Source organism: Cervus canadensis, chromosome 29 (genome assembly GCF_019320065.1).
Source record: "Cervus canadensis isolate Bull #8, Minnesota chromosome 29, ASM1932006v1, whole genome shotgun sequence".
Classification (NCBI taxonomy): Eukaryota; Metazoa; Chordata; class Mammalia; order Artiodactyla; family Cervidae; genus Cervus; species Cervus canadensis.
The window spans coordinates 36348755-36364554 of NC_057414.1; the positions used below are offsets into that span (position 1 = coordinate 36348755).

General features: G+C 41.8%; 1 pseudogene; it reads right to left on the reverse strand.

Moving 5' to 3' along the window:
- Positions 1-463: 463 nt before the first annotated feature.
- LOC122430730 overlaps positions 464-15800 on the reverse strand; it is a 44822-nt pseudogene continuing 29485 nt past the window's right edge.

A 15800-nucleotide genomic window follows, 5' to 3' on the forward strand; every position in this document is an offset into this window, starting at 1 on the left:
AGATTTTCAGGGGCAGCAGATTCTCATAGTGGGGGGAGAGAGGGGCTCCTCTGGGGGAGGGAGTCTCCCATCACTGCTCCTACAACCAGCTCAGACCCTGAGATCCTGGCCAGGAAATACATGACTAGCCCACGGAAACTCCAAAGGACAGGTCAGCATTTGTCTGAGCGTATCACACAGAATCCTATCAGTTATTGACTCTTGTCCTCAGGTCACCCCTGGATCCCACCTTCCTGATTCTCTCAGTTATAGCCCCTGTCCCACTCTGTGCCCAGGGACGTGGGGTGCCTTTTTTATTAGTTGCTTTCACATCTTAAGACTTCAGCCAACCTCTCTCCACTGCTGGGTAGCTTCTCCATAAGGAGAACAGTTTTCCCCATTTTCTCAGGACTTTCCCTGTTTTTAAACTGATATTTATCTGTATTGAGAACTTGCTTGGTCCCAGGTAGCCCTGGACAGTTGGTCATCTTGTAACTCTGTCCAGGCTGGTGAAATCCTCCCTGATCCTGTTCACCACACTGCAGAGTCCTCTGACCATGCTCCCCGCCTCACAGGGCAGCAGGTTTAGTGCTCTCCCAGCTGCACAGACCTCTCTGGACCCTGTGAGGACCGTGGTCAGAGCCCTGGTCAGGAGGCCTGGGGATTATGAATCCATGGGCTGTTTGTATATCTGTGTGCTTGCATGTTTGTTTGTATAAGTGTTTGTATGTGTCTCTGTGTCTTCTTCTGTGTCTCTGACTAGCTACGCATGTTTGTATGTGTCTCTGTGTATGTGTATATGTGTCTGCTTGTGTGTTTCCATATGTCTGTGTGCCTGTTTGCATCATTGTGGATGGTGTATATATTTGTGTGACTATGTGTCTGAGAATCCATTTGTGTATGTCTGCCTGTGTCCATGTACTGATGTGGAGCATCCCTTGGGCTGGCCCTCAGAGGGAGAGACTTTCCAGTCCATGTGTACATGCCAGTCGCCTGCTTGGATCAATGGTACCCAGTTGAGCGCTCCCTGGTAGTAGGATTCATCCACTCCACCAAACATCACCACACTCCCCTCTGGCTTACCTCTGTAGAGAGAAGACTGTGGGGGGTATCCTTGGAAGACTGTAACAACAGCACTGTCTGAGAGCTTTGCTTCTCCACCCATCAAGACCCTAATAAGGTCCCCATCTACAGATGCAGAAAAGAGGCTAGGAGCAATTGAGAACCAGACTGAGGTCGGTTACTGGCTAATGAGTGGCACAGATGAGGGTAGAACCTGAGTCACCTGGCTGGGCTCCACCCACTATATCTTCTGAAGATGCCCTGGACCTCCTCTGACATGAGTGCTCAGACACTCTCAGAGGACAGGGTGCTGAAGCATTTTGGCTTTCCCCTTGTCCACTTTGTCATTTTTCATGAAAATCAAGGCCTGGGAGTGCTAAGGGTGTGGGATCAGGTCACCCAGAGTTGGCTTCAATGGCCTGTGACGTCCACTGTCTAAAGGGCCCCAAACTCAGAAGGGACCCCACCTCTGCTCTCATGTCTTGAAATGCCTAATATTTCTTGAACAAGGGGTCTCATATTTTGTTTTGTGTCCCACATTTTCGTTTCTCACTGGCTCCTGCAAATTGGGTAGCTGGTCCTGGGCTTGCAGTGAAATGCTTATGAGGAAGGAAAGGTATCCACCATCCTTCTCCTTCCATATCAAATCCATAAGCAAATCCTAATGCATTTTCCATCAGCTTGTTTCCTGTTGACTTCCATTAGTTTTCCTCCTCACTCATCCCCCTAGACCAAGGTACTGATCTTCAGCCCAGGAGCAGGGTTATGTTCCAAACAAACATTATTTATAAAAGCCAGTGGTGAAGCCAGGTAGAGCCCTGGGACCATAGTTATCCTGGATTAGATTATCTCTCAGGATACTTCTTTATCAAGTTTTCTATAAATTTCCTACAACTGAAAGTAAATTACAGCTAATTTGGATAAACGAATTGTCCATCTCAGACTTACTTGCTCAGGCAGAAGGCAAAAACAGGCTCAGAAACGGCACCTTGATTCTTCGGGTTGTCAAAGATGGGGATGCATCCAGTGAGAGATATGTTGGGGTAGCTCAAGCCCAAGATACCATCAAAAGGCTTTCCCTCAAACCCAGAATGATTCACGTTTAGAATAAAAGGCTGGTCAGTACTTACAAGTTCCCCAATCTGTGGGAGAGAAGAGTGATCCCACTTACAGATACGTGAAGTGGGGCTACGACTGGGCTGGGGTGCATTGGCATTAGATCCTCAGAGAATAATTGAGGCTGGTATGTGTCTTCAGTGGACCTCATGCGTTTAGACCAAACTGGGAGGGGAATTTGGGTTCCATTGGAAAGAGGCTGTGAATTTTAAAACATCTGCCCCTCTGAAAAAAACCACCCAAGTGAATCAAATTGGCCTCGTGGCTTCTGTACAGGTGGGGCAACCAAGAGTCAGGCCAGGACCCACTGGTGTCCCCTTGTGGACAAAATGCGCCAAGAGCAAGGTAGCCTTCTCTTTGGCATCACTGTGACCTAACGACAGTAATGGACTGCATTCTCTGTAAGGTACTGTGGATTCTGCATCTGTCCAGGAAGACAGAAGCCGAAAACACATTCTTGCTTGCAGGGATCTATGAAATGACTGCCTGGGGATTCACTTTTGGGGATATGTGTGTCTTTGTGTGAGTGTGTATGAGAGAGAAAGAGAGAGAGGAATTACTCAAGTACTTTGTGGGGGGCAGGCCATAAGTTTTGTTGGACACTCAAAGGCCCCCTAGAGTGAGAACTCAATTATCAGCCCCCTATCTTCTCAGGCCTCCAGTTTCCCAGTTTGGATACCTGAAGCCCTTGACTGCACAGAGGGTCCCCAGATCAGTTTTATCCTGTCCCCAAACACCCCACAGCAACTTCAGTCCTGAAAAGCCAGCCGAGCTCCACTGTTTACCACATGTGTGTCCTCAGCAAGGCCCTTGCTGTCTGCACCTCAGGTTCCTCATATGTCTCATGAGCTAATCAGAGTAACTGCTGTGTGGGGTTGTTGCAGGACTAAACCACTTATCACCTGAAAGTGCCTGGAACAGTCTGAGAATATAAAAGTGGGTGCTTGTCCCCCTCTTCTTGCTCCCAGCCAAATGAACCTTGAACTGCTCATGGGTAGAGATGCTGCAAGTCCCCATCTCAAGCCACTCTCTGGGTTAGCTAATCTGTGTGCTCCTGTGTCAACATGGGCACTGCCTCCCCAGGGACAGGATCCTGTGTGTAAGATGGCCAATATCTATGGGAGTTAGGCTAGGAGGGTCCTGCCAGAGGGTGCTGCATCTGTTTTGCTAGAGGTGACCATTTCATTTGACCTGTATTTTCTAATATGCTTATCTCTCAGGATGGCATGAGCATTCTTGAAGACAAAATAAGCCCCTTTTCTAAGCTAAAAACAGTAAAAACAGTGTTAGATACTTATGGCCTTACATGGAATACGGGTTCAGTAACTTTTTACGGCTGTGGTTCTTGCATCTCTGGAAACTGAATTCCTCGGCCTGGGGATTCACAATTGCTTTGCCATTGGCTCTACCATTTGATCAGTGGTGGGTCACTCTTCATCTGTAACTGATTGACTCACTTATTTCAGAAGGAACAATCTCCCTCAAACTAATGACACATCTTGGACACAGAAATGGATATTTACCTGCCACCTGGGAATTGTCGGGCCCAGTCACAAAGACCAACAGTTGAGGATGAGAGTGTGTTCTCCTCTGGGTGTGGTCCCTGTTTTCCAGTGTTTCTGCCTCCGGCAGGAACCCCAACCCCACATCCCACCTGGCACCTCCAGATGAGGCGCAGTGCTAGGCTAGAGCACGAGGTGGCGCTGTGGAGCACCATCCTCTGAAAATACTCACATCCTGGATGTTTCTCAGGGGGTGTGTAGCTATATTTGAGCCAAGAGAAGAAGTCAGGTACAGTCTGTAAGCATGTTCCTTCAGGAAAATGTTCAGCATGTTTTTTTTCACTGTGGGTTTTTCTCATGATCTTCATTCTCGTTATAGGTATTCTTTACTGAGCATTTGACAAAGAAAACAAAGAAGAAGCTACAATTAGCCTGTCAGTGTTCAGGTAAAACTGTGGTTGTAATGGCCCTGTGTATTTTCTAATCATTTTTATGAGGCACATTATTATCAGAATTTTATTCATATACCATGGCAAAGACATAGGTTTGATTACAGGTTCTGTTCTGCAATCTGGGATAAGCCATATGACCATGTGGTTTCTCAGTCTCCCCCTCGGTAAAATGGTGGAATGTAACAATACAAACCCTCCAAATAGAATATCTTGGGGATAAGTGAAGTGACGGATATAAGGTACCTGATAAATAGGAAGTCTCAACAATGACAGCCATTAGCATCGCTGGTGCCATCACACTGTATCCTTCTCATAGAACCTCGAGGAAGGAGGTAGAAGGGGAACTCGTGCTATTTTACAATGGAACTATTTGAAATGCAAGGGGTACTGAGTTGGCTGTGGTCACACTGCTTTTCAGGTATAAAACTGAATATAAATCAGTGTATCTTTCTCCAAGTTGAAAGAGAAGAGGGAGCTGAAAGAAGAATCCAGGAGATAGGGAACAAGTAAGGGAAATTCAGGGGCTCGAGAAGGAAGGATGAGTTAAATGAAAAATTTAAAAAAAAAAAAAAAACAACAACAACACAGAGAGAAATACACTCACAGAGAATTCCAAAGAGACAGAGAGGTAAATGATAGTGATACAGAGATGCAGACATAGACATATACACATTGAAGTAGAGAGGGAACAAAGAGGACTTGTTGAAGAAAATGTAGAAAAGTGCTATTCCACAGGACCACACCTACATCTGCATAGACTGTACACTGAACAGTTGTAAGGAGTTGAATTTTCAATAGGTCATGACTGGACACCAAGAGATGTGCAACCATGCAAATCTACACCAAAACCCTTGGGATCCACAGTTCCTAAAGCAAGGTACTTATCAATAAGGGTTGAACTTTAAGACTGTCAGGGAAATATTCCATTCCCATCTAAACCTGATGGGTGGGAGAATAATCAGATGGAAAGAAAAATCCGACACAGGAAGATGATGCAGCTTACAGTCCCCATACTTACTTGACTATGCACTCTGAGAAAACCACCAGCCCGAGGAGCACAAGCCACTTCATGCTTCTTTCCTGGCTCCATGTACTTGGGAAAGTTCGGGTTCTTAACATGTAGTGGTGACCGGGAGCCCCTAGTTATATATGCTCTGACTTACCCAATTTTCCCCTTTACACTACTAATAGATCTGATAAAAACACAAAGCTTTTGATAAAATCCAGACCTTCATCAGTGTCCTCGGTAAGTGGACTTTGAAGCTTCTCAGAACACAAACAATTGAACTGTAATGTCTTCCTTGAAGCTTGGTTGGAAAATCAAACTGATCTGCATGGACATCTAAGGAGACAGAGAACCTTGCCTACTTAGAGAAAAATCTGCTAAGAACTTCATGAAAATGGTAACGAGGGGCCATACTCGACATTCGTGGTTTCATGTCATCTTCCTAGACACTTCATGAGATGTGCATTGCTGTCTTCATTGGAGAGGAGATTGCTAGGAGGATAAGTTGTCAAATGCAAAGTGAAGACTTCAGGGACAGCCCAGGGACATGCAACTAGCCTTAGGTAGTGGGTCTATGGCAGAGATCAGGGGCACCTGTGATGTCAGTCGGAATCAAAGATTTAAGGTAGAGCATTAGTTCTATTGCATGGGTTTCAGTATTGGAAAAATTGTCATATTCATCCACAAGATATTTTATATCATCCATCAAACGTACAAGGAAGAACTGTGTGCTGGCTTCTAGGTTAAAGGATTCAAAATCAAAGTTGATCAAAATAAAAGTAGTCTTTATCTTAAGAGAGCCAGCAGTCTAGTTCTCACAAACTCATGGCTCCAGGAGCCAAGAGAAATGATAATAGGATTAGGTGCTGATGCTGGACCCTGACCCCTGGGAGCAGCCTTTCCTCCACTTCAACCATGCTGATAAGCAGGCCATGTTTTCACGAGAATCAGAAGGTTGGATATTTATGTACAATCTACTGATTATAATGTTAGCAACTAATTTGTTTTTTGTTTGTTTGTTTGTTTGTTTGTTTTCGAAAAAACAGTGGGAACGAAATATTCACAATGATGTGCTGGAATCAGCCTTCAGTCTCTGCAGGTTTTTATTTCCAGCCTAGTCTTGGGAGTGCAGTGGGGACAGTATTTAAGTTGGTCGGTTTAAAAAGAGATTGAATGCACACTGAACATGTTTGTTTCCTTTCTATTTATAAAGAAAGATCATACAAACCAACAAATTTAACTGCTAAAGATAAATGGATATATTTCTAATATAATTTCTTCCATAGGGTCTATACCATGAAAATTTTTGTCTGTGAAACAAACATACAAAATAATAATAATAATAATAATTTTGAAAGGTCTTCCCAATCAAAGAAGGCAAAAGAGCTATGGCAGCCAAAGTAAAGACAGTCGTGTTTAATGATTCATCCCGGACTGCCAGGGCCTATTCCTGCATGAGATCTATCCAGGCCTCTCACTTGAATACAACAGGACCCTCTCCTGTTGCCAGGTGTATGTAGGTGGGGCACTGTGTCTTAATTCTCATTTTTGCATATTGTTTAATTCAGTTTTGGTGGTTAAAATCCCAACAGGGGGAATACGATGTCACTGAAAAATGACACACATATATGCCCTTTGAACTATGGCCTTGGAGAAGACTTTTTTTTTTTCATTTATTTTTATTAGTTGGAGGCTAATTACTTTACAAGATTGTAGTGGTTTTTGCCATACATTGACATGAATCAGCCATGGATTTACATGTGTTCCCCATCCTGATCCCCCCTCCCTCCTCCCTCTCCATCCTATCCCTCTGGGTCTTCCCAGTGCACCAGTCCTGAGCACTTGTCTCATGCATCCAACCTAGGCTGGTGATCTGTTTCACCCTTGATAGTATACTTGTTTCAATGCTATTCTCTCAGAATATCTCACCCTTGCCTTCTCCCACAGAGTCCAAATGTCTGTAGTATACATCTGTGTCTCTTTTGCTGTTTGCATATAGGATTATCGTTACCATCTTTTTATATTCCACATATATGTGTTAGTATACTGTATTGGTGTTTATATTTCTGGCTTACTTCACTCTGTATAATGGGCTCCAGTTGCATCCATCTCATTAGAACTGATTCAAATGAATTATTTTTAACAGCTGAGTAATATTCCATAATGCATATGTACCATAGGTTCCTTATCCATTCATCTGCTGATGGGCATCTAGGTTACTTCCATGTCCTGGCAATTATCAACAATGCTGTGATGAACATTGGGGTACACGTGTCTCTTTCATTTCTGGTTTCCTCGGTGTGTATGACCAGGAGTGGGATTGCTGGGTCATATGGCAGTTCTATTTCCAGTTTTTTAAGGAATCTCCACAATGTTCTCCATAGAGGCTGTACTAGTTTGCATTCCCACCAGCAGTGTAAGAGGGTTCCCTTTTCTCCACACCCTCCCCAGCATTTATTGCTTGTAGACTTTTGGATAGGAGCCATCCTGACTGGCATGTAATGGTACCTCATTGTGGTTTTGATTTACCTTTCTCTGATAATAAGTGATGTTGAACATCTTTTCATGTGTTTGTTAGCCATCTTTATGTCTTCTTTGGAGAAATGTCTGTTTAGTTCTTTGACCCATTTTTTGAATGGGTCATTTATTTTTCTGGAATTGAGCTGCAGGAGTTGCTTGTATATCTTTGAGATTAATCCTTTGTCTATTGCTTCATTTGCTATTATTTTCTCCCATTCTGAAGGATGTCTTTTCACCTTGCTTATAGTTTCCTTTGTTGTGCAAAAGCTTTTAAGTTTAATTAGGTCCCGTTTGTTTATTTTTGCTTTTATATCCAATATTCTGGGAGGTGGCTCATAGAGGATCCTGCTGTGATTTATGTCGGAGAGTGTTTTGCCTATGTTCTCCTCTAGGAGTTTTATAGTTTCTGGTCTGACATTTAGATCTTTAATCCATTTTGAGTTTATTTTTGTGTATGGTGTTAGAAAGTGTTCTAGTTTCATTCTTTTACATGTGGTTGACCAGTTTTCCCAGTACCACTTGTTAAAGAGGTTGTCTTTTTTCCATTGTATATCCTTGCCTCCTTTGTCAAAGATAAGTTGTCCATAGGTATGTGGATTTATCTCTGGGCTTTCTATTTTGTTCCATTGTTCTATATTTCTGTCTTTGTGCCAGTACCATACTGTCTTGATGTCTGTGGCTTTGTAGTAGAACCTGAAGTCAGGGAGTTTGATTCCTTCAGTTCCATTCTTCTTTCAAATTACTTTGATTATTCGAGGTTTTTTGTATTTTCATACAAACTGTATAATTATTTGTTCTAGTTCTGTGAAGACTTGATAGGGATTGCATTGAATCTATAGATTGCTTTTGGTAGTATAGTCATTTTGACAAAATTGATTCTTCCAATCCATGAACACGGTATATTTCTCCATCTGTTTGTGTCCTCTTTGATTTTTTTCATCAGTGTTTTATAGTTTTCTATATATAGGTTTAGTTTCTTTAGGTAGATATACTCCTAAGTATTTTATTCTTTTTGTTGCAATGATGAATGGTATTGTTTCCTTAATTTCTCTTTCTGTTTTCTCATTGCTAGTGTATAGCAATGTAAGGGATTTCTGTGTGTTAATTTTATATCTTGCAACTTACTATATTCATTGATTAGCTCTAATTTTCTGGTAGAGTCTTTAGGGTTTTCTATGTAGAGGATCATGTCATCTGCGAACAGTGAGAGTTTCACTTCTTCTTTTCCTATCTGGATTCCTTTTATTTCTTTTTCTGCTCTGATTACTGTGGTCAACACTTCCAAAACTATGTTGAATAGTAGTGGTGAGAGTGGGCCCCCTTCTCTTTTTCCTGACTTTAAGGGAAATGCTTTCAATTTTCCCCCATTGAGGATAATGTTTGCTGTGTGTTTGTCATATATAGCTTTTATTATGTTGAGGTATGTTCCTTCTATTCCTGCTTTCTGGAGAGTTTTAATCATAAATGAATGTTGAATTTTGTCAAAGGCGTTTTCTGTATCTATTGAGATAATCACATGGTTTTTATCGTTCAGTTTGTTAATGTGGTGTATTGTTTGATTTGCAGATATTAAAGTATCCTTGCATTCCTGGGATAAAGCCCACTTGGTCATGATGTATAATCTTTTCAACATGTTGTTGGATTCTCTTTGCTAAAATTTTGCTAAGGATTGTTGCGTCTATGTTCATCAGTGATATTGGCCTGTAGTTTTCTTTTTTTTTTATGACATCTTTGTCTGGTTTTGGTATTAGGGTGATGGTGGCCTCATAGAATGAGTTTGGAAGTTTGCCTTCTTCTGCACGTTTCTGGAAGATTTTGAGTAAGATAGATGTTAGCTCTTCTCTAAATTTTTGGTGGAATTCAACTGTGAAGTCATCTGGTTCTGGGCTTTTGTTTGCTGGAAGATTTCTAATTACAGTTAGGATTTCCGTGCTTGTGATGGGTCTGTTAAGATTGTCTATGTCTTCCTGGTTCCGTTTTGGAAAGTTATACTTCTCTAAGAATTTGTTCATTTCTTCCAAGTTGTTTGTTTTATTGGCATATAGCTGCTGGTAGTAATCTCTTATAATCCTTAGTATTTCAGTGTTGACCTTTGTGATCTCTCCATTTTCATTTCTAATTTTGTTGATTTGGTTCTTTTCCTTTTGTCTCTTGATGAGTCTGGCTAACGGTTTGTCAATTTTATTTATCTTTTCAAAAAACCAACTTTTTTATTTTTGCTATGGTCTCTTTTGTTTATTTTGCATTTATTTCTGCCCTAATTTTAAGATTTATTTCCTTCTACTAACCCTGGGGTTCTTCATTTCCTCCTTCTCTAGTTGCTTTAGGAGTAGAGTTAAGTTTTTATTTAATTTTTCCTTGTTTCTTGAGGTTAGCCTGTATTGCTATGAACCTTCCCCTTAGCACTGCTTTTACAGTGTCCTATAGGTTTTGGGTTGTTGTGTTTCCATTTTCATTCGTTTCTATGCATATTTAATTTCTTTTTTGATTTCTTCTATGACTTGTTGGTTATTCAGAAGCATGTTATTTAGCCTTGATATGTTGGAATTTTTAATAGTTGTTGTTTTTTTTCCTGTAATTGAGATCTAATGTTACTGCATTGTGGTCAGAAAAGATGACTGGAATGATTTCAGTTTTTTTGAATTTACCAAGGCTAGATTTATGGCCCAGGATGTGATCTATCCTGGAGAAAGTTCTGTGTGCTCTTGAGAAAAAGGTTAAATTGATTGTTTTGGGGTGACATGTCCTATAGATATCAATGAGATCTAGCTGGACCATTGTGTCATTTAAAGTTTGTGTTTCCTTGATAATTTTCTGTTTAGTTTATCTATTCATAGGTGTGAGTGTGGTATTAAAGTCTCCCACTATTATTGTATTATTTTTAATTTCCCCTTTCATTCTTGTTAGCATTTGCCTTACATATTATGGTGTTCCTATGTTGGGTGCATATATTTTTATAATTGTTATAACTTCTTGGATTTATCCTTTGATCATTATGTAGCATCCCTTTTTGTCTCTTTTCACAGCCTTTATTTTAAAGTCAATCTTATCTGATATGAGTATTGTGACTCCTGCTTTCTTTTAGTCTCCATTTGTGTGAAATATTTTTTTTCCAGCCCTTCACTTTCAATCTGTATGTGTCCCTTGTTTTGAAGTGGGTCTCTTGTAGACAGCATATATAGGGGTCTTGCTTTTGGATCCATTCAGTCAGTTTTTGTCTTTTGGTTGGGGCATTCAACCCATTTACATTTAAGGTTAATTACTGATAAGAATGGTCCCATTGCCATTTGCTTTGTTGTTTTGGGTTTGCATTCATACAACCTTTCTGTGTTTCCTGTCTAGAGAAGATCCTTTAGCATTTGTTGAAGAGATGGTTTGGTGGTGCTGAATTCTCTCAACTTTTGCTTGCCTGTAAAGCTTTTGAATTATCCTTCATATCTGAATGAGATCCTTGCTGGGTACAGTAATATGGGTTGTAGGTTATTCTCTTTCATTACTTTAAGTATGTCCTGCCTTTCCTTTCTGGCCTGAAGAGTTTCTATTGAAAGATCAGCTGTTATCCTTATGGGAATCCCCTTTTTGTGTTATTTGTTTTTTCTCCCTTGCTGCTTTTCATATTTGTTCTTTGTGTTTGATATTTGTTAATTTGATTAATATGTGTCTTGGGGTGTTTCACCTTGGATTTATCCTGTTTGGGACTCTGAGTTTCTTGGACTTGGACTTCACTATTTCCTTCCTCATTTTAGGGAAGTTTTCAGCTATTATCTCCTCAAGTATCTTCTCACAGCCTTTCTTTTTGTCCTCCTCTTCTGGGACTCCTATGATTGAATGTTGGGGCATTTCACATTGCCCAGCAGTCCCTGAGTTTGTCCTCATTTTTTGCTGTTGTTGTTGTTTTATTCTTTTTTTTTTTTTCTTTTTTCCTCTCTGCTTCATTTATTTCCACCATTTTATCTTCTACCTCACTTATCCTATCTTCTGCCTCCGTTATTCTACTCTTGGTTCCCTCCAGAGTGTTTTTGATCTCATTTATTGCATTATTCATTTTTAATTGACTCTTTTTTATTTCTTCTAGGTCCTTGTTAAACATTTCTTGCGTCTTCTCAATCCTTGTCTCCAGGCTATTTATCTGTAACTCTATTTTGTTTTCAAGATTTTGGATCATTTTTATTATCATTATTCTAAATTCTTTTTCAGTTAGATTCCCCTTCTCCCCCTCTTTTGATTTGCTTTGTGGCCATTTTTCATGTTCCTTTACCTGTTGGGTATTTCTCTACCTTTTCATCTTATTTAGAATGCTGTGTTTGGGGTGGCCTTTCTGTATTCTGGTAGTCTGTGGTTCCTTTTTATTGTGAAGGCTTCACCCAGTGGATGGGCCTGGACTTTTGGCTTGTCGAGGTTTGCTGGTTAGGGAAGCTTGCTTTGGTGTTCTGGTGGGTGGAGCTGGATTTCTTCTCTTTGGAGTGCATTGGAGTGCCCTGTAATGAGTTTTGAGATGCGTCTATGTGCTTGGTGTGACTTTGGGCAATCTGTATATTGATGCTCAGGGCTATGTTCCTGTGTTGCTGGAGAATTTGTGTGGTATGTCTTGCTCTGGAACTTATTGGCTCTTGGGTGGTGGTTGGTTTCAGTGTAGGTATGGAGGCTTTTGGATGATCTCTTATTTAATTTAATGTTCCCTGTAGTCAGGAGTTCTCTGGTGTTCTATGTTTTGGGCTTAAGCCTCTTGCCTCTGGATTTCAGTCTTATTCTTCCTGTAACCTCAAGACATCTCCATCCATACAGCACTGATAATAAAACATCTAGATTAATGGTGAAAGTGTTCTCCACAGTGAGGGACACCCAGAGAGGTTCACAGAGTTACATGAAGAAGAGGAGAGGGAGGAAGGAGATAAAGGTGAGCAGGAGGAGAAAAAGGGGGATTGATGAGAGGAGAGACAGATCTAGGTTGTACTGTGTTCCCTAAGTGTTCTCTGCAGCCCAGGACACCCACAGAGAGTCACTTATTTGGATTGAGTCGAAAAGGGGGAGGGAGAAAATAGAGGTGATCTGGGGGAGAAAAAGGAGAGTTAAAAGGGGGAGAGAGTAATCAAACCAGTAATCACACTCCTGAGTAAAAATGGGTATTAAAGGTTGGATTCTTAAATGTCCAAAATTGATATCAAATACTGAAAAGCAAAGATTAAAAATCTAGAGTAGAGGTTAGACTCTAAAAAATACAATATTAAAAAACAAAATACAAAATTTTAATAAATATATATGAAGTTCCCTTTAAAAATAGGGTCCTGTGAAACAGATTGCCAGTCCAAGTTGGATACATGAGACAAGTGCTTGGGGCTGGTACACTGGGATGACCCAGTGGGATGGGATTGGGAGTAAGGTGGGAGGGGGGTCCAGGATGAGGAGCACATGTAAATCCATGGCTGATTCATGTCAATGTGTGGAAGAAAACACTACAATATTGTAAAGTATTTAGCCTCCAACTAATAAAAATAATTGTTGAAAAATAAATAAATAAAAATAGGGTCCTTTTTTTTGGCCAGGTTATAGCGCCTTATAAAAATGAAAATTAAGGAGCAACAGATGAGTAATAGAGGACTTTAAAAAAAAAAAGAAAGAATTTTTTTTAATTAAAAAAATAAATACAGTAAAAATATATCTTGAAATTTCTCTGGAGTTTTGCAGGCAGTGTGGGTTCAGTTCAGTTTCAGATAGCTCCTTGTTCCAGCTTACACTTCTCAATATCTATAGGCCCCTTCCAGTAAAGTCAGTGTTACCTACAGGGATTTTAATCCATTTCACCTGTCACTTCTGAGGCGATTCCCTTTGTTTATTTGGCTTCAGTGTCTAATTTCCACTCTGACACAAGTGGCTGGAGGTGGTATCTTGTTTAGGTTCGCTGTTCAGTCATGCTGTGGGGAGGGAGGGGCAGTGCATACAAATATCACTGGCGTGTGTGGGGAGTACTCGCAATGTTCCAGCCACACTGGGTTTGACCCCGCTAACCGTGTGTGTGCTTTCCCCGTCTACACTGCTCTGGCTCCAGTCTGCTCTACAGGGAGTGGGCCCTGAGTTGTGTGCACTTCCTTGGCCTAAGCCGCTCAGGTTCAGGTTCTTAGCTACTCCACAAAGGCCCAGACTCGGTTGGGCCTGCGTTTTGTGCCTTCCCCATTCCAGCAGCTCAGACAACCAGGAGCTTGATGACCACTCTGCCCGGGTGTAGCATGCCTTATTCCCTCTGTGGTCTCAGCCTCACTTCCCAGGCACGCTGGTCAGGTTCGCCTTGTGTCTCGTCTGGGGAGCTGATTTCTGGCTGCGACCCTCCCAGTGGATGTCAACCATCCAGAATCTCAGGAAATCTTTGGAAGCCTGTTTGCAGTCTGGTAGGGGATGCCGTCACTGGGGCCGAGTTTTCCCCTTTATCCTCTCTCCTGCCTCCTGCCTCTGGTGGGGGATTGGCCCATCTGAAGCCGGCTAGGTCATCTCTGGTATTGGCTCAGTCCTTTTCTCTTGGAACGGGTGGGCAGGCCTAAGCTAGGACTTTTCCCAGGTTATTTCTCTCTCTCTTGCTACCCCACAGTTTAAGTTGCCATCTCTTGTTAGCTCCTTCAGATTGCCCTCAGGGCTTTCAGGCCCGGTGCTTCCCCTAAGCAATGTCACCACATGCTCTGCTCCATTCAGCCCCCACTTGCTGGTGGTGGATGCGAGCATCTGGGGTACTTTTCTGCTGGGAGTTGTTTGTACACATGTAATCTGTGGGCTTTATTTATTTTTCCTCCCATTTAGGTTGCCCTCTGAGATTCAAAAGCTTCCCCCAGACCCGCCGGTGAGAGGGTTTCCTAGTGTTTGGAAACTTCCTCTATTAAGACTTCCTTCCCGGGATGTATCTCTGTCCCTACTCTATTGTCTCTCTTTTTATCTTTTATATTTTGCCCTACCTCCTTTCAAAGTTAATGGGCTGCTTTTCTGGGTGTCTGATGTCCTCTGCTAGAGATCAGAAGTTGTTTTGGGGAGTTTGCTCAACATTCAAATGATCTTTTGATGAATTTGTGGGGGAGAAAGTGGTCTCCCCATCCTATTCCTGTGCCATCTTAGCTCCTCCCTCTGTAGAAGACGCTTGAGAGTCCCTTGGACTGCAACGAGATCAAACCAGTCCACCCTAAAGGAAATCAGTCCAGAATATTCACTGGAAGGACTGATGCTGAAGTTGAAGCTCCAATTAGTTGCCCACCTGTTGGGAAGAACTGACTCATTGGAAAAGACCCTGATGTAAGGAAAGAATGAAGGCAGGAGGAGAGGGGAAGGCAGAGGATGAGATGGTTGGATGGCATCACCAACTCGATGGACATGAGCTTGAGCAAGCTCATGTTAGTTATGGATAAGGAAGTTAGTGATGGATAAGGAAGCCTGGCATGCCGCCGTCCATGGCGGTGCAAACAGACTGACAAGACTGAAGGACTGAACTGAACTGAACAAATTGAGAACAAACACTAATAAATCTAATTAAATCAAGTTGGTGACTAGCTGCATATAACAACACATTATTTAAGTGGCTTTAAAATTCAGGCTTATGACTACATTCAGAGTGGAATATCTTCTAAGGAAAAACAAAAACACTGCCCATCAAAAGCCAAACCAAAGAAAACCAAAAGAAAAAAAGGAAAGAAATATGAAACTATATTCAACAGCTTCAATTCTGTTCAGTCACTCAGTCATGTCCAACTCTTTGTGAGCCCATGAACCACAGCTTGCCAGGACTCCCTGTCCATCACCAATTCATGGAGTCCTCACGAGCTCATATTCATTGAGTCAGTGATGCCATCCAACCGTCTCATCCTCTGTCATCCCCTTCTCCTCCTGCCCTCAATCTTTCCCAGCATCAGGGTCTTTTCAAATGAGTCAGCTCTTCGCATCAGGGGGCCAAAGTATTGGAGTTTCAGTCTCAGCATCAGTTCTTCCAGTGAACATTCACAACTGATTTCCTTTAGGATAGACTGGTTGGATCTCCTTGCAGTCCAAGGGATGCTCAAGAGTCTTCTCCAATACCACGGTTCAAAAGCATCAATTCTTTGGGTCTCAGCTTTCTTTATGGTCCAAATCCCACATCGATACATGACCACTGGAAAAACCATAGCCTTGACTAGACGGACCTTTCTTGACATA